Here is a 23,065-nt window from a genome sequence, read left to right on the forward strand (position 1 = left end):
GAATGCACTCTTATAGGGTCATACGGAGTAGCTTCACCACCCTACAAATCCTCTGCACTGCACCGTTCATCCCTCCCTCCCCTGAATCCCTGGATGCTTCCAATCTTTTTTGTATTTTCTCCCTAGCTTTACCTTCCCAATGTCATATAGTTGGAATCATGCAGAATTTATTCTTTTCTCATTGGCTTCTTTCACTCAATAATACAATTTTAAAGTTCCTCCAAGTCTTTTTATGGCTTGATAGTTCATTTTCTTTTAGCACTGACTATTATCCCCTTGTCTGGATGTACAGGGTAGTTATCCATTCACCTCCTGTAGGACATCTCATTTGCTCCATTGTTTTGCAATTATCAGTAAAGCTGCTGTGAACATTCATGTGCAGGTTTTGGTGTGGACATACATTTTCAAGCCCTAATGGTTTTTTCTGTCCAGCATCCCATCCGGATTCCAGTTGACAGGTGGGAGTCACGGCTCCTTAGCCCCTTCTTGGCTGGGACATTTTCTCAGATGTTACTTGTTTTTGATGAACTTGCGAGTTGTCAGGAGTTCTGGTCAAATGTCTTGAGAATGTTTCCCTTTGGGATTTGTCTCATCATTTTCTCATGATTAGGTTGAGGCTGTACCATTCTTCTCTTCATCCAAGATTTGCATGATGGAGAGCAGCTTTCCTTCTGGGGCTTCTATAGGAAGTTGGTCACAATTGGAAACCAGCCACGGGTTAAGGCTGGTAGCTGAATTCATGTTTCATGCAGTCTGGTCACTGGCAGGTGACTTCAAGTTCAGAAGCTGATTTCACTTTAGTGTGTGTTACTACCATATGGTTGCTTGACTTAGAGGGTTCATGCCCATGGGTGCCGTCACCAGAGATTATGTCAGTGGGTGCGATTTTGTTCTGAGATGAGTCATAAGTGTGCATTTTAACAGGCCAAAGGGGTCAAAAATCAGTCCCTCCTTCAAAGCGACCTCTTGTACAGACAAAATGCTGAGCTGAGATATCAAAGTCGTATTTATTTGTTGGGTCAAGTCAAATGTAATAACAACTTATTGATTGTCGGAAAATGAGGAAATCCACTAAACAAACATTAGCTAAAATCTAAGGAGGTGGCAGAAAGCATTCCTCTTAGACCTACTGAAAAGTGTTGACATTCCAAATTCAAAATGCTCTGTAGTCCTGGGATTTCAGAATTCCTGTACAACAAATCAAACGATACATAGTGCTAAAGTTGACTTTAGAACAATAGAGACAGAGAGGAGTTGATGGCACAGCATTTGGTGTGAACGCAAACTGAAAATCTATTAAAGTTTATTTATCTTAATGGAATGTCCTGGGTCACACCCCGTAATATTGAATCCATTTTGTTCAAAGTCACTTGGTTTGCACCACTTGATTCTGTTTCTGAATGCATCTAAAAGTAACTCATGTTTTTGTATTAAATTAAACAAAAGGAAATTACTGTTTGTGATTGGTAAAAATGGTAGAATATCAGAATTTTGAAGAGATCGAACTTATGATAATATTTAGGGTTTTTTCCCCAAGTAATAGAGTTGTTTCAAAGCCTTGTGCATTAATTTAAAAATAATTTTTCTAAGTGTTTTATAACAAACTCTCCACATGGAAAATTCATTGATCATCTCTAGTTTTCTACAATTCTTTTAAAAAGAAATCACTCTAAAACATCTTACACATCTTTTAAAGAAGTCTGCTCCTTTTGGATAAAATTTCCGAAGCACATGGATGGCTGTGTCCCTCTACACACATTTGCACACACACACATACGCACACTTCATGCAGGTCTATCTCACATGGATACGCACATGTATGCACACCTGCCATCTCCACATCGTGGGGCAGAAAGAAGTCCTAGAGAGGCTTCCTTTGGGATTTTCAGTGTCTAATCTGTTTGTCAAAGAGGGCCAGCTGCCACCCTGGGAAGCTGGAAAATGGAGAAGACCATGCGTTTCTCTGAGTTAGTGTTGCGAGTCACCACACACGTGTGAACTGCAGCTGCTGTCGCATGAAGAGGTGAAGGTGTTTAGATGAAAGGCATCAGAAAACAGCTCTGAACAGGCCTGTGAGGGCTCCCGGGAAGATGGCTCCCCCACTCAGAGAGCAAAGCGCTTTCAGCTGCTGTGGGCTGTTTCAGGGAGGACAGGGACGGCAGAGGAAGAAGACACTGGGTGGCTCTAGGAGACCAGGGCTGGCCTCCAAACAGACCTCGTTCATTCTGCCACTCATTCATTCATTCTGTCATTCACTCATTCTTCCATTCGTCCAAACAGCACTCATGAAATACCTAATGTCCCAGGCTCTCTCTGTCATTGACTAGAATGCAGTCAAGGTGACAAGGTCCTTGCCCTCAGGGAGATGGCAGACAGCAGGGAGAAAGACAAGGATCTCAATCATGAGTAATTGCTGTGTTGGAGGGAAGCCTGGGGTGCTCAGGGTGGGGACGACATCTAACCTAGCCAGTGGCAGAGAGAATTTCTCAGGAGTCTGCAACTGGATAAGAGACAACTGAACAGCTTGAGGAAAAGGGCTATGTTTATTGGATCATCATTCAGTAACCGATCTATGCAAAGTGCAGTATGAGTCACTGTAGGGATGCAAAGGTGAATATGATTTGCCTTCCGCCCTCAAGACTGGTCTGCACAGTCCACAGCTCACTATCTGATCATTGCTGTTGGTGACATGTCCTCACTTTCCAGCCCCAAGCCTCTAATTGTTTTTCATCTGCTTACAGAATGAGATCCAAATTTCTCAGTCTGACGTATGAGGACTTTCCCTTCGTGATCCCAGCCATTTCAAGGTCAGTACCCAGCACACCCTACACACATATCCTTGGGCTCCAGCTATCTCTGCCTGTCTACTCTGCCCGCTCCCCGCCCCCCCCCCCCATCCAGCAGTTTCAGGTGACATTGCCTTGGCCAAACTGTTATCTTAGCCTAAAATTCCATTCTGCCCTTATCTACCTGGTAATTTCTCTCTCTACTGACTCCTTGTGTCCACGACAGAATTCATTATTCGTCATCTGGGTTCTCAAAAATTTTTACAGACTTCACCATTATTATAGTTAATTTGTCCTTTTTCTGTGGTTCATTCTGGTGCTTGCCACCATCATCATTATGGGGAGTGACATCTCTTACCCAGAGCTCAAGCATGAAGCTCAGAAAGCACTTAGTAAATATTTATTGGATGGAATTGGATTTTGGTTTGTCAGGATTATTCTGATCCTAATAACAGAGAGAAACTGAAATCAACAGAAACCAAATCAGGAATTTATTGGAAGTTTAAGATAACTAAGTAAAGTTGTTTATTCTCATTAGGAATTAATTGACCCTGGGAGGAGAGGCTCTCCTCAGATTTGTAAAGCCTCCCACGAAATCAAAACGTTGTAAGATACAGAATACAAAGACATGATTAATTCCATTTGTCTTCTGTTGTTTGATATTATACTAAGGATGCTAGGTGTGATGATCATGGAGATTTTTAGGGAGTTTGGCATAAGTTGCCCCAAACTGGAAATAAAATGTTTTGTTATGATATTTGCATGGAGGAACACAAGTAGTGGTATATGGGGTCCTTGTAGGGAAGCCCATAAATAGGGTTTCTATTTATATGGCATAATCCAAGAAAATAGATCTGGAATTTGGGGGAGGGGGGGTGCTCTCTAATAATACCTTGGTGGAATTGGAAACTACTGAAAGCATGAGTTTGACAATAATGACTTGGTGTATTTCTTGGGTGAAGGTGGCAGCTCCAGCAGGTATGTTGTTGTAGGGTATGAACTGATAATAAAGTATATGTCATGATTAGTGGTATTGTGTGTAACTAAGAAGAAGGAATGGTGATGGTGTTTACAGTTGAAGACACAAGCCCCGAGGTTGTGGTGATAAGCTGGAAGAGGAGTAGGGGAAGGCACAGAGGAGTGAGTGGTCCTCTCCCCAGGGAGTTGAGGGGTTTGACTGATATGAGGCTGGTGTCTCCTGGGGAGAGTAATAATCTCCATTAATTTCTACAGTGACACAGATAGCAGTGACCTCTACCAGATTCCCCTTTAGGCACGGCAGTGTAGGCGTGTACGTTTTGGCAGAGAGCAAGGAGTACACCAGAATCATGAGCTAAGCAGACAGTGAGCTCAGAGCACAATAGAACTCCTAATATCAAAGGAAGAAAATCAAAAAATGTCCTGTTCCCAACTTGTGCCTTAGGAGATGCAGTCCTTGGGCAACACTGGGGCAGAGATTTTAGATCAGGATGAAGTTGTCTCTATCACAGGGGGTGGGGGCAAGGTGAGGTCTTGGGTAGGGGCTATGTCATCTTCAGCAGTGACCTCCTGGGCCAGATGACGTCATCTGGGATGTGGAACTGGGGTATCCTTTCCAAGTGGGTACCCACTCGAATTGATGTGGCTCTAAACATTTGCCATGTTAGGCAGAAACAATGGCTTATTTGGAGGGTTTGGGCCTCCGGATTGCAAACCAATGAAGGTCCCTAGACTGGGGGTAACAGACCAACGGTCAACAGAATGACGTGCAGCCGGACTTAACCTGTTTTTGTTTTTGGTGGAACTGTAGTTTCAAATCAGTCCCATGTCACATGAGCAGCTACCTGGCTCTGGGACAATGTGTGGATTTCAGAAGAATATGTGCCCTCGATCTGTCCTCCAAACCCTGTGGGATGAGGCAAGATAGAAAATTTATAAAAACAGATAAGTCCTGAGGCTAAATAGAAACTCATTTAGAGGCTTATTTGCTGGGCTGGAACATTCTAACAAGTTGTATGAGGAGACCAGTGTGTCTCAATGACGCGGGCGGTCTGGGAACTATCAGGGACTTGACAGTTCTATTGAAGCCTCTTCCAAGCGCCCAGCTTTGTGCATTTTGACAGGTGAAACATGTGTCTCGCTCACTATGAGTAATGTCTGTAACTCCGAAGGGCATACACAGTGTCCTGGCATGGCTTTGTGTTGTGGCCTTAGTATATGTAGAGATATGGGTGATTTGGATTGACATTTTGGGTATCTGTGAGGCAAGAGATTCCCAGAGTTGTTCATTCCACATGGGGCAATTTTTAGACAATGGACCAACAGCTCATTATAAATGTGAAGATGGAGCCACTTACTGGCCAAGGCATCCAGGACTAAAATGACGGCCTGAAGTCTGGCCAGGTGTGTTGTTTCTTTGGTTCAGACTTTCTCAGGGACATCCTGGCTGGGGATGGAAAGCAACAGTCCACTGAGCCCCATCATGTATACCATGTGCCTAGTCTACGAATATCCATTGCCTGTTCACTCAGTCAATCTCAAGGGACTTCTCAGGTAGCCAAGGGGTCTTGGGAGGGGTGAACTCCTCCAGCAGCAAGGCCTCTGGCCAGGGACTGGGGACAGGGGAAGCCACTCGTCCTGCTGGTGGAATAAACCAGGGGACACTGCTTTGGTTCCCTCCTGTCTTAGGGAGGTTTTAGAAGCTCTGCTAAGCTTGTAGGGTGCTGGGTTCCATGACTCAAAATATAAGGGACAGCTGGATGTGGAGGGTCACAGGCCCAGGGTCTGTGAAAGCATCTGCTCTTTGAAGAGGCCAGCAGGTAGCCAGTCATTCGTTGTTGCTTCTTTTTTTCTAAAGATTGGCACCTGAACTAACAACTGTTGCCAATCTTTTTTTTTTTTTCTGTTTTCTCCCCAAATCCCACCAGTAAATAGTTGCACATATTGTTATGGGTCCCTCTAGTTGTGGTATGTGGGACACCACCTCAGCCTGGCCTGATAAGTGGTGCCATGTCCGCGCCCAGGATCCAAACTGGCGAAAACCTGGGCCTGCCTAAGCAGAGCAAACGAACTTAACCACTCGGCCACTGGGCCAGCCCTCATTTGTGGTTTTAATAGTCTATAGCATGAGGCTGAGTGGGGCAGTGTCTTGCATCAGAGCCCTTGGCCAGCCTATGGCCTTCATAAATGGTCCAGAGAATCCACAGGGATGAGAAGAGGTCCTCTACATGAAGGAGTCTGTGAGAGACTAAGGGAAGTGCCTGTTGATTTTAATTTGGAAGAAAATTTGTAAACGAGTGTGGTCACCTGAATCCCAAATGGATAAAAGATGTTGAACTTGTATGTCCATAACGAGCGTGTCAAATGAATTTCCTTGGAGGAGAATGTCATCAATGTAATGTCATCCCTGTGCTCCTGGAGAATGATAGATGCTGTTAGGATCTTGTCTGCAAAGATTGTGTGTGATGACAAAGCCACTGAAGTGCTCCAAGGGTGGTGGAAAAGGTACATGGTGTCCCTTTGGAGGTAAAGGCAAAGTGCAGCTGAGAGGCTGTTGCAAGAGGTGCTGAGCAGAGCATGTCAGCCGAACCTGTAAGAGCAACACGTTTATCGGTTGTTGACTGGGTAGGGTGAGTAATTGAATAATATTGGATATTGGCTCTGAGGGCCCTCGTGGATGGGAACACAGCATTAAAGCTGCAGTAATCCACCACGTGGTGCCCTTAATTTTTTCCAGATTTAAAGCAGGCCACATTGGGCTGTCAATAGAGAGGTGGGGGTAATCACCCCTTCATTAATGAGTTTTTACATAATCAGGTTTAATCCTTGGAGGCTCTGTTTTAACTGGTACTGGGCCATATTAACTGTTTTAACAGAGACTCATTGAATCTCATTCTGTGAAGCCAATTTATGAACGTCAAAGGCTTATTTTAGTTTTAATTGATTATTCATTATGTTAGAGCATCTGCAGCCAGTGCGGCCTTTCTAGGGCAATGAGTGCTGTGACCACAGCAAATTTAGGCAAGGCTGCAGTTAAGGGAGGCCTACCTGTTTTCTTCTATTTTGTGTTTAGTTGCTTCTTAAGGTTACAGGGGATGAAATGTTTAAATTTATTGGGACCCCCAGATATAACTATAATTTGAGCCCAGTAGTGATTGAGTCCACGGACTTCTGTCAGTTGGTGCATTTTACTCAATGCAAAAGTTGATTTAGAACCTGTGTTGTAGAGGCACAAACGCCAATCCACTCCTTTTTTAATCTTTTTTGTCATTGAGTGGTCCCCCCACCACACACACCAAGTACATGGTCTCTTTCCTAACACATTTCTCTGACTCTCTGTCATCAACTAGGTGTCCCACAATTCCATTCAATCCTGATATGACCTGGAGTTCATGCAGACCCCACAGGTTAAGGGCTCAGTCCCCTAAGACTGGTTCCAATTCAGATGGCAGCTACAAAGGGGGTGCCCAGGCTGCCTACGTGTCTGTTGGCCTGACTACAAATTCCGGGGTTTCCACAACCCCCGTCAGGTTCAATAACTTGCTGTGAAGAGTCACAGAACTCAAGAAATTGTTTAATTACTGTTACCAGTTTGTTGTAAAGAGACAGCCAAATGGAGGAGATGCATAGGGCAGGGGGTGGGGGTGGTGGGGTGGTGGCATGGAGCTTCCATGCCCTCTGAGGTGCACTACCCTCCCAGCACCTCCATGTGTTCAGCCAGGAAGCCCTCCAAACTCCGTCATTTAGAGATTTTTATGGAAGTATCATGGCCGTGGGCATGATTGATTAAATCATTTGTCTTTGGGGATGAGCTCAAAATCTCCAGCCTCTCTCCCATCCCAGGAGGTGAGGGAGTGAGGTGGAGTTTTCCAACCCTGTAATCGTGTGGTTTGGTCTTTCTGGACACCATCTCCCATCCTGAAGCTATCCAGGGGCCCTCAGCCAAGAGTCATAGCCTCAGTACACAAAAGACACTCTCATCACCCCAGAGGGTCCAAGGTTTATAGGAGCCGTGTGCCAGGAACCAGGGACAAACATCAACTATTTATTTTGTATTATACCACAGTTCTAGAAATTCTTTTTGGAAGTACTTTTTGTTTTTTATGTAATTCTATATATAATTTTTATATAAAATTTTACTATAAAAATCATGGTTTTCTCATTAAATTATAGATTTTTGTTTTAATTTAGTTATGTACGCACATACATATGTATATATACATATATATATAACTTATTAAATTCTCTTTTATTTTCTCCCTCTGTATTCTGGGATATTTTTCTGCTGTAGACTTTAGGCCCGAATTTTTGGTTCTGAGTCTGGCTGATAAGAGGAAAAGACGAGAGGGAAAGGGACCCTCCAGGCAGCAGCCCCTCCCTGTGGAGCCCCTGTCTGCAGCATAATGAGTACCTGGCCCCTCCCTTCTTTTATTTTCTCTTAAACAAAACCTTTTAGAATGGTGCATCTCCAGGAAGCTAAAATTTTCCCTTTTTTTTCTTTTTTCCTTCTTTTGTCTTTTGTCTGCAACTGACCATTTTATTTTCCTTTGGATATTTATCCAATAAACTCCTTCTGGGCCCAAAAGTTCTCTGCAGTGAGTGGCAGCCACCCTTTCTAGGGTGTTCCAATCCCTCAGAGGGGCTGGAGTCTACACTGGTGACAGCAATGGTGGCAGCATCCTGAGTTTTCAATTTAGTTATCAGAGGAGGCTCCAGTGAAGAGCGGGTGGCAGCAGCTTAGGAGTAGACCCCGACTCGTTAGTCCTGAGGAGATCAGGGCGCCATCCAAGTCAGTCCTTGGGAGTACTGTGGGCTGAGGCTCAGAGGCTGATTCCTGAGACAGTAAAGGAAAAGTTACTCACCCTACAGACCCCACGACAAAAATAGGAAGCCCAGGCTTGGTTGGACTGTTTGGGGACAGGAGGCAACAAGTACCTCACCCAGGTATTTTGTTGAGCCCGGTGTCTAATTGCCCAGAAAATCTGCCAAATGTACCTGGGGGCTGGGTAGCAGCTACGGGAGAGGGAGTCCCCAGGCTACCTACCCCGGAGCCCTGTTAATCCCAAGGATCTTGGTGAAATCTGGTGTCTGATACTGAGAACTACTCTGAGTGCAGCCTCTGGCAAAGGGAGGCAGCCTCTGCCCAGCCACCCCTTAGGGTACCGACTTCTTGACAACATGGCTTCCAGCTCTACTCCACTTAAGAAAGAGCTCCTGGCCTGCTCTTGGGCCCTTGTGGAGACGAAGTGCTTTAGAGAGGACTGCCAGGTTGTGTCCAGGTATCCCCATGCTGCATTGATCCCCTCAGATGCTAAAGACAGAGGTGGAAAGGCAAACAGATTTCTCATAAAAAATGGAAATGGAACATTCCAGAGCAACAAGTCTGGTCACTCAGATGAGTGCTCTTTACACAATAAGGTTGAGGCCACATCCTTCGGGACCCATTGTATCTTCCTTGATGACTCACAGGGACAGCCTTTGGCTACCTGGAGATGCCTCCCAGGAAGCCCTGAGGATGCTTGGGCCTGGTTACTGAAGGCTCATGCCAACTAAAAGCTGATGGAGTCCACTGTGTGGCATCAGCCATCAGCCCCAGTTACAGCCCTGAAAGACGTACGGGGGTAGGAGCCCATCAGCAAACTGGCTAAATTGAAAGCATTGCCCTTGCCTTAGGCAATATATTTAATGACCAAGCATGCCAAGCTTCACTTGTTTTGGGGTTCTGCCTAGCAATCTAGCTAGTGATTGACAGTGTTAAAGACACCCCCTCAGGAGCTGTGTGCTATGGAAAGTCTCTGATTCAGCCTTGCATGACATTTTTTGTACCCAATGTGAATGCCCATGGGAAAGTACATGCCCAGATGAGACTGAATGATCCAATGTGGCTGATCTGGTTTGCATAGCCCAAGTGGCCAGCATCACTACCTCCATCCATTATTGGACTGGGTACACTAATCCTACCACTAACCCAAGGGAGTCTAAAATGGTCCTCCATCTACATGCCAAGGAGACTGAAATGGCCTATCAGGACTGTGGTACCCATCAGCAGTTGGTCTCTCTGTCTGAAGGTGAATAAGGACCCATAGGTCTACGGTTGGGCCCTGTGTATTTTTGGCGTATAGAGCACGCTTGTCCTCTACTGCCATTACGTGGCTACTTCTGTCATCTCTCAGCTTTTGCCACTTCACCCTATAACTGGAGTTGACATTCTGTGTGAGTGACAGATTCTGGCCACACTGGAGTAAGAGCGCTTGTGTAGCACCACAGCACAGGAGCACGGCAAGAAGTTGTAAGAATTATAAACATTTATGCACCTAACGTCAGACCATCAAATCCTATGAAGAAAAAACTGACATAGTTGAGAGCAGAAATAAACAGTTCTGCAATAATAGTTGTAGATTTCAATACTCCACCCTCAATAATGGGTAGAAAAACTAGAGAGAAGATAAGTAAGGAAATAGAGGACTTGAACAACAAGATAAACCAACTAAACATGACAGACATATACAGAACACTCTACCCAACAAAATTCTTCTCTAGTGAACACAGGACATTCTCCAGTATAGGCCATATGTTAGGCCACAAATTAAGTCTGAATAGATTTTAAAAGACAGATACCAAACAGTATATTCTCTTTGACCACAACAGAATTAACTTACAAATAAAAAACACAACAAAAATTGGAAAAATCACAAATTTATGGAACTTAAGCAATACATTCTTTTTTTTTTAAAGATTAACACCTGAGCTAATAACTGTTGCCAATCTTCTTTTCTTTTTCTTCTGCATTTTCTCTCCAAATCCCCCCAGTACATAGTTGTATATTTTAGTGGTGGGTCCTTCTAGTTGTGGCATGTGGGGTGCCGCCTCAGCGTGGCCTGACGAGTGGTGCCATGTCCACATCCAGGATCTGAACCAGCGAAATCCTGGGCCGCCAAAGCAGAGCCCGTGAACTTAATGGGGCCGGCCCCATGCAACACATTCTTAAATAACCAATGGGTTAAAGAAGAAATCATAGAGGAAGTTAGAAAATACTTACAGATGAATGAAATGAAAGCACAACACACTAAAACCTACGGGACATAGTGAAAGCAGTGCTGAGAGGAAAATTTATAGGTATAAATACTTATGTTAAAGAAGAAGAAAGATCTCAAATGAACAATCTAACCTAACAACTTCACAAAGCAGAAAAAGAAGAACAAAATAAACCCAAAACTAGCAAAAGGAAGGAAATAATAAGCACCACAGTAGAGAGAAATGAAATAGAGAATAGGAAAACAAACAAACAAAAAGACCAATGAACCCAAAAGTTGATTCTTTGAAAAGATCAACAAAATTGGCCAACTTTTAGCTAGACGGACTAAAAACAAAAGAAAGAAAACTCTAAGTACTACAAATCAGAAACTTCAGTGGGATATTACTACCAATTCTGCAGAAAGAAAAAGGGCTGTAGAGAGCACTGTGAACAACTGTACCAACTGTATAACCTAGATGAAATGGACAAACGCTTTCAGAAACACAAAACCTACCGAGACTGAATCATAAAGAAACAGAAATTCTGAATAGACCTCTAACTAGTGAGGAGGTTAAATTAGTAATCAAAACTATCTTGACCAAAAACACCACACAGGATCTGATGCCTTCACTGATGAATTCTACCAACACTTAAAGAGGAACTAAAATCATTCCTTTCAAACCTTTCTAAAAAGTTGAAAAGGAGAGAATACTTCCAAACTCATTCTGTGAGGTCTACAATGCCCTGATACCAAAGTCAGACAAAGACACTATGAGAAAAGAAAACTATAGAGCAATATTTCTTATAAACATTGATACAAAAATCTTCAACCAAATATTAGCAGACCAAATTCAGTGCATAGTAAAAGAATTCTATGCCATGACCCTGTGGTTCAACATATGAAAATTGGTCAATGTAATACACCACATTAACTGAATAAAAGGAAAAGAACACCACACGATCATCTGAATTGATGATAGAAAAGTATTTGACCAAACTCAATATACTTTGATAATAAAAAACACTCAACAAGCTCAGGAAGATAAGGAAACTATCTCACCGTAACAAACACCATATATGAAAATCTCAGAGCAACCATCATACTTAATGGTGAAAGATCAAAAACTTTTCCTCTAAGATCAGGAACAAGGCAAAGATGCCCAGGTTCACCACTCTATTCAACATTGTACTGGAGATTCTATGGCGTGCCCTTAGGCAGGGAAAAGAAACAAAAGGCACCCAAGCTAGAAAGGAAGAAGTAGAATTTTCTCTATATGTTATTGATATCTTACATGCAGAAAACTAAAGATTACACACACATCCACACACACACGCAAGCTGTTGGAGTTAAATAAATTCAGCAAAGTAGCAGGTTACAAAGTCAAAACTCAAATATCGGTTGCTTCTCTACATACTAACTATGAACAATCTGAAAAGAAAATTAAGAAAACAATTCCATTCACAATAGCATCAATAAGAATAAAATACTTATGAAGTAATTTACTCAAGGAGGTGAAAAACTTCTAGAATAAAAACTACAAAACGTTGTTGAAAGAAATTAAAGATGACCTAAATAAATGGAAAAAATCCCATGTTCACGGATTAAATGACAATATTTTTAAGATGTCGATACTATCCAAAGTGATCTACAGATTCAGCGCAATCCTTATCATAATATCAATGGTGTTTTTTGCAGCAATACAAAAACTCATCCCAAAATTCATTTGGAATCTCAAGGGACCCTGAATAGCTTAAACAATCTTAAAAAAGAATTAGGCTAGAGAATTCAAACTTCCTAATTTCAAAGCTTGCTACAAAACTGTAGTAATCAAAAATGTGTGATACTGGAAGAAAAAACAGACATAAGGCCAGTGGATTAAAATACAGATCCCAGATATAAACCCCTTCAAATGATTTTCAACAAGGACTCCAAGACGATTCAATGGGAAAGGGCCACACTTTAACAAATGCTGCTGGGAAAACCAGATATAGCCATGCAAAAGAATGAAGTTGGACTCTTCCCTAGCACCATTGACAAAAATCAAATCAAAAGGGATCAAAGACCCAAACGTGTGAGCTAAAACTATAAACACTTAGAAGAAAAGTAGAGAAAAACCTGCACTATGTTGGATTTGACAACAATTTCTTGGGTATGACACCAAAGGAACAGACAGCAAAAGGAAACATTTGACAAACTGGACTTCATGAAATCTAAAAACTTTTGTATATCAAAAGACACTATCAATAGAGTAAAAAGGCAACCCACAGAACAGGCGAAAATATTTGCAAGTCCTATATCTGATAAGGAAGTAATATCCAGAATATTTAGAGAACTCACAACCAAAAAAAACCCAACAAAATGTGGAAATAGGCAAAAATCTTGAATAGACGTTTCTTAAAAGGAGATGTACAAATGGCCAATAAGTGTGTGAAAAGAGTTCAATATCACTAATGATTAGGGAAATGCAAATCAAAACCACAATGATTTAGGACTTCACAGCCCTTAGGATGACTACTATCAAAAAAAACAGAAAATGACAAGTTTTGGTGAAGGCGTGGTGAAATCGGAACCCTGTGCCCTCTTGGCAGGAAACTGAATGGTACAGACCCTCTAGAAAACAGTATGGCGTTTCCTCTAAAAACTAAAATTAGAATTACCATATGATCCAACAATTCCTTTTCTGGGTATATACTCAAAAGAATTGAAAGTAAGATCTCTAAGAGAGATTAGTACACCATTGTTCATAACAGCATCATTCACAATAGCTAAAATGTGGGAGTAACCTAAATGTTCACCAACAGATGAATGGATAAGAAAAATGTGGTACAATAATATTATTCAGCCTTAAAAAGAGAGGAAATTCTAACATATGCTACAACATGAATGAACCATGAGGACATTATACTAAGAAAAATAAGCCAGTGACAAAAATATAAAGACTATATGATTCCACTTATATGAGGTACCTAGAGTGGTCAGAATCATAGAGACAGAAAGTAAAAGGGTGGTTTTCAGGGGCTGGAAGGAGGTGGGAATGGGAAATTATTGTTTAATGGGTATTAAGTTTCAGGTCTGCAAGAAGAAAAGAGGCCTGGAGATGGATGGTGGTGACAGTTGCACAACGATATGAATGTACTCAGTACTAATGAACCGGACACTTCAAAATGGTTCAGATGGTAAAGTTTATGTGGTGTGTATTTTACTACAAGTAGAAAAAATTTTAACGTAAGGGAAAAGAAAGCCTTTTTACCAAATGACCCTGGAACAACTGCAAATCCATGAGAAATAAATGCAAATCGACCATGACCTCACTTCACAGACAAACATTAACTGAAAATTACAGACCCAAATGTAAAAGGTGTTTTCTCCCCAGGTGCTGGGTGTGCTACTTTCCCTTCGTGACGACATGATCTGTGTATCCTAATCTAGCAATCACTACATCTCCCTTAGCCAACAAATTACCCACCCCCACCCAGATTTTTTCATCCAGATGGGTTGGAACCATGGGGCTAGGGCACAATAGGAGAACTTACTGCGTTGCCTATTGATGTTGCCTATTGCATCCCAAGTGAGCCAGAGTGAGAATACCCTAGGTTTTACAAATTCTATCTACTGACCATAATTCCCGTGGTGTGTGATTCCATATCGAACAACGAAAAGCAGCTAGTGGTGCAAGCAATATCTTCCTCACATTGTCACCGAGGATGCAACCTGACGATGAAACTCATCAGAATTTCCACACTGTAGGGTTACTTGAAAAAAAGAAGAAAGAGCATTGGCTGGAGTTTTTAGGGTAGAATCATGGCTATGAAGAGCCCATCTCCTTATACCCCTATTTCCTTTGTTCTAAGACTCTCCAGCAGTGGCTTCAAAAGGAATGCTCGCTCTGAGGAACAGCTGTATTAAGGCTCACACTGTCTGGCTATATGGGTAGTCCATGATGCTGGTCTGTCCCACAATCTTTTCCTGTCCAGTCTTTTAAAGTTTACTCCATCTAGAGTTGATGCCCCCAGCGTGAGAATGAGAAGGGGGTAAAATGTCTGTTGAATGTCATTTTCATCAGCCCACTGTCAAGGGCCCTTTGCTGTGAAGAGTGTGGCAGCGACTACAGGTGATCCAGATATCCACAAATATGGCAGAGCTTGGTCTCTAGTGCTACTATGGCGTGGCCCAAATCTGCCACTGACACAGATTGCCAACTCCAGCTATGGTGTTACTGTCCAAACCAAGAGATGCCAGTAGTAGCCACATGATGGCAGTAGAGGACAAGCGTGCTCTATATGCCAAAAATGGACAGGGGCCAACCCTAGACCTGTGAGTCTTTGGTCATCTTCAGACAGACAGATCAACTGCTGATGGGTACCACAGCCGTGATAGACCATTCCAGCCTCCTTAGCATATATATGGAGGCCCATCTTTAGAATCCATTGAGTTAGTGGAAAGGCTATTATATCTAGTGGAATAATGGGTGGAGGTACTGATGCTGGTCACCCTGGCTATGCAGGCCCAATCAGCCGCATTGTCCCATTCAGTCTCATTTGGGTATGCACCTTCACATGGGCGTCCATATGGGGGGAAAAAAACGTCATGCCAGGCTGCATCAGCGGCTTTCCAGAGCACACAGCTCCATAGAAGGGTGTCTTTAATATACTTCTCATTGTCAACCACTAACTAGTTTGCTATGCAGAACACCAAAAGAGGAGAAAAAGCACTTACCTGGTCCTTAAATATATTGTCTAAGGCAAGGGCAATGCTTTCAATTTAGCCAGTTTGCTGATGGGCTCCTACCCCCGTACGTCTTTCAGGGCTATAACTGGGGCTGATGGCTGATGCCACACAGTGGACTCCATCAGCTTTTAGTTGGCATGAGCCTTCAGTAACCAGGCCCAAGCATCCTCAGGGCTTCCTGGGAGGCATCTCCAGGTAGCCAAAGGCTGTCCCTGTGAGTCATCAAGGAAGATACAACGGGTCCCAAAGGATGTGGCCTTAACCTTATTTGTAAAGGGCACTTATTTGTGGGACCAGACTTGCTGTTCTGGAATGTGCCATTTCCATTTTTTATGAGAAATCTGTTTGCCTTTCTACCTCTGTCTTTAGCATCTGAGGGGATCATTACAGGATGGGGATACCTGGACACAATAATACCTGGCAGTCCTCTCTAAAGCACTTGGTCTCCACAAGGGCCAAGGGCAGGCCAGGAGCTCTTTCTCAAGTGGAGCAGAGCTGGGAGCCATGTTGTCAAGAAGTCGGTACCCTAAGGGGTGACCGGGCAGAGGCTGCCTCCCTTTGCCAGAGGCTGCACTCACAGTAGTTCTCAGTATCAGAGACTGGATTTCACCAAGATCCTTGGGATTATCAGGGCTCCAGGGTAGGTAGCCTGGGGACTCCCTCCCCCACAGCTGCTACCCAGCCCCCAGGTAAACTTGGCAGATTTTCAGGTCAACTTGTTCCCCCGGCTCAACAAAATACCTGGATGAGGCACATATTGCCTCCTGTCCCCAAACAGTCCATGTCTGGGCTTCCTGCTTCGGTCATGGAGTCTGTAGGGTGAGTAACTTTTCTATGATCATCTCAGGAATCAGCCTTTGAGCCTCAGCCCACAGTACTTCCAAGAATTGACACAGATGGCTGGTCCCTGATCTTCAGGACTAATGAGTCAGGGTCGACTCCTAAAGGGCTGCCACCTGCTCTGCATTGGAGCCTACCAGCAAGACGTCATCAGTGTAGTCACCCCCTGAGGGGAGAAGCCTTGTCCCATTACTTTGCCCATCCTTGGTGGCAAATAGGAGAATTCAGGTGCCCCTGTGGCAGGACAGTAAACATCTTCTGGAGGTCCAGGGGATCTTCCAGGCACACTGATCTTTGACATTTTGTGCCAAAGAGACTGAGAAAAGGCATCAGCCATGTCCAGTCAGAATATGTCCAAAACGGATAGTCAGTTTAGCTACAGTCCCAAAGTCTGACAAGACTGGGACTACAGAGGCAACAACTGAATTTTGTTCATCATTATCCTTTGTGAAAACATCCATTTTGGACTTGAGGTTAGGAAGAAATGAGTTTCCAGTGTGTTAAGCCCACAGGGTTGTGGCTTTATTTTTTTAGCATCTGGCTTTACTCAGCTAATACACTCTGCTACTCCATTGGCTCTAGAACCTTGTCAGTGACACATACCCTGTAGGAGTTCCATTTAAGCAATCAGTAAGTATTCATCCAATTAATTTTATTAATGAATTTAAACTCATGGCATTGATCCATACCATCTCTTGTGCCTGTTCCTCTTCTCATATTCAATGACCCAAAGATTATTTGAATGTGGGGCCAATGTGACTCTGGGCCAATTATTGACCTTTTCACAACCAGCCCACCGTCTTCAGGGAGGATTTGAGAAATGCCTGAGAGATGCATAAATTGTGCTTGGGGTCAAACTTCTCTGAATAAAATGGCTAAGAAAAATGTGAGCATGAAAAATTCCTTGCTGTCTGTCTAGTTGCAAATTTATCCAGGCCTCTGAGCGCCAGCATGATCGCACTTTATCATCAGCATAAAGGAACCCTTTAAAGGACATTTTTCTGCCTGTAGAACTTGTCTGATGCCATCCTAGAGGCAGCTGGGAGGTCTATGGCTGTTCCTTTAATAATACATATTTTTTATGTTCCCCTGAAGTCATACATCTATCAATGCTTTAGAAATTAGAGTTGGAAAAGACTTCAGACCTATTAAAGACAATGACCAGTTTTATGGAAAGGCATATTCTCCGTCCCTCTCCAGCCTTTGAATTCCCCACCCTACACCCCACACCTCCCACGGAGAGTCTGTTCCCTTTCTGCCTCTCCTTCCTTTCTCAGGTCCCCTCTGCTTCTAGAAGCCAAGCCAGGCCAGGCTGAGAGCTGAAGTCTTACCAGGATTTCTGTCCTGGAGTTTCCCAGAATCCTGCACTCAGTTACTGTCAGGCTTAGTATTGGATTCCAGGGTCACTTTTCATTCTTTTCTGTCATAGCAGAAAGAAGACGGCCCCTGGAGGAGGCAATCTGGGTGCAACTGAAAGGAATGAGCTCTGTGACCTTACGGAGGTCACTGAAGTCAGTTTTCTCCTCTTGATTTCGGGCCTAAATAATGGCCACTCCTTATAGAGTTGTTATAAGGGTCTAATGTAACACTATACAGTGAAGGCTTTAACAATGACTGTGCCACGTGGATGTGCAGTGTGATTATCACCCAGGCAGAAAAGAGACTGAAATATTCAAAGGGGAAGAAAAAGCTCTTCGCATCCCAACCAGGTCTTCCAGGATAGTGTCACCACCTGGTGACAACTTGAAGTCAACGGTGCTCCTGAAAACTGGGAACACAAGTCTCCCAATCACACTGTGAAGGTCATTAGCCTCGACCAGCCTGAACATAACCCTCAAGCATGAAAATTTGTGGTAAAAGTTGATTAGAACAAGTTTAAGTCTAAGGCAAATTCATTCATTAAATTAATTCAGATGATAGTTATAAAGAGAAACTGAGAAAAGGGGACTGATCCCTTTTCTGCCTCTAGATCATTTGAAGTTGAGAGAAGAAAGGAGCACGCTACTAAACCCAACATGGCCCAATGTTGGCTGAAGTCGAATTCTTCCCTCCCCCACTGTCACACTCAGATGACACTGTCACTCTTAGAGCTTGACTCTCCCATAGTTGAAAGGCTCTGTAAGTTGTGAGATCGTGACCTGGATGGGCTGGGGACAGTGTTCCTTGTGCCTATCCCCTCTCCCAGTCCCAGAGCAGACTTTCTATCTCTCATTTGGATGTGACAGGCTATGTGGTCTCAGAGCTCTCTAACTGCTGGTTCCAAAGGGCCCCACAACAGGGCCAGTCATGGGGTAGGATAGAGAGAGTGTAAGGCTTGAAGGGCAGATGCTACAGGCACACGTGAGGCCCTTAAATTAGTGATAGATCTTTAAATAGATAAACAACCCACGTTCAAAGGCCACTGGCCAGTATCGTGGTAAATCACCTGCACATCCAACTGCATTACCAAGTTCCCCTAGGCTCTGTGGCACCTTTGACAGCAGTCTAGGTGAAGTGCACGGAGTTTTTAGAGTCTCAGTGTTCTGTTTTAGAGCGCTGGCTTCACCAGCCACTAGCTGTCTGGCCTTGAGTGATTTTTAATTCCCTCCTCTCTACAATGTGGATAATCGTAGCACCGATCTCCTAAGCACGGGGCAAGGATTAAGTGAGATCCTGCGTTCAAACTGCTCAGAGTAACAGCTCAAGGGAGAGCTTCTGTCACTCTCACCACCATGTCATTGCTCAATCACTTTTATTAAATGTGTGAGTGCTGTGATGTGGAGGTCTGCCCAGGGTGTGGGTGTCAGTAAAGCGTCCTCATCTTCTAGAGATAGGGAGCCATAGGTCTGGGGGCAGCCTCAGGTGAATTCTAGAATGCCCTCCTGAGCATCTCTTCATCTACCTTATCCATGACTTTCTTCCAGTGCAGGCATGAAACCTACAGAGTCTCCCCCTGCTGGGGACAACTCTCCACATCTTTGACAACAGTCGAGTCTCCCCAAAATCCAGCTATGTATTCCAGGGGGCTGGGCTGTTCACCCCAGAATCCTGCGCTTCACCAGGGTCTTGAGTCCAATGGCGGGAACGTGACTCCTTCCCAACCTACCACAGTCTCTTCTGTAGATTTTCCACAGTGCAGCTCAGCTCAGAGCTGCTGACACCCATGTTTCCAACCATGTGGGAAAAGCTGACTGAGCAAACAGAGCAGATAGGTGGAGAAGACTGAGATGCGATATGAGAACGAGTGTGTTGGTGATATTCAAGTCTCCAACTCTCCATGTGTCTAGGTGGTTGTATTCATCATGTATTTTATGATCTGTTTCTTATGATGTTTGACATCTTGGAAGACCTACAGACCCAGGGAGAGACTGCCTCTCCCAGGGCCAGCTGATTCCTAAAGATAATAGCTTACTTGGGGGCTCACCTCCCATATGCAGCCAATCTTCCCCTTTATGAACTCTAGACACCAAGCCAATATTTTTTCCTGCCTTAAGTGAATTTATGGCCAGATATTAGATGGCTAGCCAATATGTTCCAAGCCCACCAGGATTATTCACCATGGCCCATCCTAACCTGTTTGCTCTGCCCTGCCTTTGTGTCATATTGAAATATTCAAAGGGAAGGGCCTTTCTCTCAAATAATGACACTGAGGGCTCCGGCCTAGGCTTTCCCCTCCCTCCTGTTTTTGCCTCCTGACCCAAACCCAGTGATTCCCCCATGACCCACATGGTGTGGTATGCTCCCTTCCCTTGGGAAACGTAAGTTATAGATTTCTTTCAGTGCATTAGTCTCTCAATCACCTCAATAAACTAAAATCCCAAAGGTATATCTTGAAACAGTGGTCCCACACAACTCTTGTTTTCTGTGAGTTATAAGAAACATAATAAATTACAAATTTTGTTTCTGTTGATTTCAGTTTTCTTTTTGTTATTACAATCAGAATCATACTGATGAAAGAAAATTCAATTCAATTCAATACATTTTTGCTAAATACTTTCTAAGCTTCATGCTTGAGATCTAGGCTAGAGATGTCACTCCCCATAATGATGATGGTTGCAAGCACACAAATGGACCACAGCAAGGTGACAAGTCTACTGCAATGATGGTGAAGTCTATAAAAACTTATAAGGACACAAATGAAGAATAAGGAATTCCACTGTTAACACAGGGAGTCAAGGTAGAGAGAGAATTTGCCAGGTAGATAGGGGTGGAATGGAATTTTAGGCTAAGATAACTGTTCGGCAGAGGCAATGTCACCTGAAACAGCTGGATATGTCGGGGGGTGGGGCAGAGTAGACAGGCAGAGGTAGCTGGGGCCCAAAGATATGTGTGTAGGGTGTGCTGGGTACTGACCTTGAAATGGCTGGGATCACAAAGGGAAAGTCCTCATATGTCAGACTGAGAAATTTGGATCTCATTCTGTAAGCAGATGAAAAACGATTAGAGGCTTGGGGCTGGAAAGTGAGGACATGTCACCTACAGCAATGATCAGACAGTGAGCTGTGGACTGTGCAGACCAGTCTTGAGGGCGGAAGGCAAATCATACTCACCTTTGCATCCCTACAGTGACTAATACTCCACTTTGCAGAGAGTGGTTACTGAAGGATGATTGAATAAATATAGTCCTTTTTCCTCCAGCGGTTGAGTTGTCTGTTATCCAGTTGCAGACTCCTGAGAAATTCTCTCTGCCACTGGCTAGGTTAGATGTCCCCACCCTGAGCACCCAGGCTTCCCTCCAACATAGCAATTACCTGTATATTGTCATGATAGGTATCCTTGTCTTTCTCCCTACTATCTGCCATCTCTTTGAGAACGAGGACCATGTCACCTTGACTGCATTCTAGTCAATGACAGAGAGAGCCTGGGACATTAGGTGCTTCATGAGTGCTCTTTGGATGAATGGAAGAATGAGTGAATGACAGAATGAATGAATGAGTGGCAGAATGAATGAGGTCTGTTTGGAGATCAGCCCTGGTCTCCTAGAGCCACCCAGTGTCTTCTTCCTCTGCCGTCCCTGTCCTCCCTGAAACAGCCCACAGCAGCTGAAAGCGCTTTGCTCTCTGAGTGGGGGAGCCATCTTCCTGGGTGCCCTCACAGGCCTGTTCAGAGCTGTTTTCTGATGCCTTTCATCTAAACACCTTCACTTCTTCGTGTGACAGCAGCTGCAGTTCACACGTGTGTCGTCACTCGCAGCACTAACTCAGAGAAAGGCATGGTCTTCTCCCTTTTCCAGCTTCCCAGGGTGGCAACTGGCTCTCTTTGTGACAAACAGACACTGAAAATCCCAAAGGCGGCCTCTCTAGGACTTCATTCTCCCCCATGATGCAAAGGTGGCAAGTGTGCCTACATGTGCATACCCATATGTGACATTTTATGCAAAAGAAGCAGACTTCTCTAAAGGATGTCTAAGACGTTTTAGAGTGATTTATTCAAAAGAACAGATGTGGGTCATCCTGAGATGATCAATGAACTTACCTTGTGTGGAGAGTTTGTTACAAAATAAACCAAAAACAGTTTTTTAAAAGAACATATAAGGCTTTGACACAACTCTATTACTTGAGAAAAAAAACCTAACTATTATTATAGGTTGATATATTCAAAAATGCCGATATTCTATCATTTATCCTACAACAAACAGTAATTTCATTTAGTTTAATTTAAATAAACTCTGCGAGTTACTTTTTAGATGGATTCAGAAACAGAACCGAGTGGGTTCAATATTACGGGGTGTAACACAGGGCATTCCTTTAAGATAAATAAACTTTAATAGATTTTCAGTTTGCATTCGTACCAAATACCCCACAATCAACTCCTCTCTGTCTCTATTTTTCTAAAGTAAAACTTTAGCACTATGCACTGTTTGATGTGTTGTACAGGAATTCTGAAATCCCAGGACTAAGGAGCATTTTGAATTTGGAATGTCAACAATGTCCGTGGGGTCTAAGATGAATGCTTTCTGCCACCTCATTGGATTTTATGTGGTATTTGTTTAGTGGATTTCCTCATTTTCTCACAATGAATAAGTTGTTAATGCATATCCTTTCTCCCAACAAACTAATCTCACTCTGATCCAACAACTCAGGATTTTGTCTACACATGAGGTTACTTTTGAAGGAGGGACAGATTTTTGACAAAATTTGGCCTGGTAAAAGGCACCGTTAAGACTCAGCTCAGAGCAAAGTCACACCCACTGATATAACCTCTGGTGACTGCACCCACGGGCACGAATCCTCTATGTCAAGGAACCATGTGACAGTGACACACATGACAGGGAAATCAGCTTTCGAACTTGAAGTTGCCTGCCTGCGACCAGACTGCATGAGACATGCGTTCAGCTACCAGCCTTAACCTGCGGCTAGTTTCCCACTGTGTTCAGACTTCCTATGGAAGCCCCAGAAGAAAAGCTGCTCTCCATCATGTAAATCTTGGATGAAGAGAAGAATGGCACAACCCCAATCTACTCACAAGAAAATGACCAGCAAAAGAGACACATCCTCAAAACCTCTGACCAGCACTCATGAACACTCTCAAGGTCATCAAAAACAAGGAATGTCTGAGAAACTGTCCCAGCCAAGAGGAGCCTAAGGCGTCAGGACTCCTACATGTCATGTGGAATCTGAATCAGATGCTGGACAGAAAAGACCACTGGGGAGTGAAAGCTTATGTTCATATCAAAACTTGCACATGGATGTTTATAGCAGCTTTACTGATAATTGACAAAACATTGGAGCAAATGAG

The sequence above is a fragment of the Equus asinus genome, chromosome 3 (assembly GCF_041296235.1).
Source record: "Equus asinus isolate D_3611 breed Donkey chromosome 3, EquAss-T2T_v2, whole genome shotgun sequence".
NCBI lineage: Eukaryota > Metazoa > Chordata > Mammalia > Perissodactyla > Equidae > Equus > Equus asinus.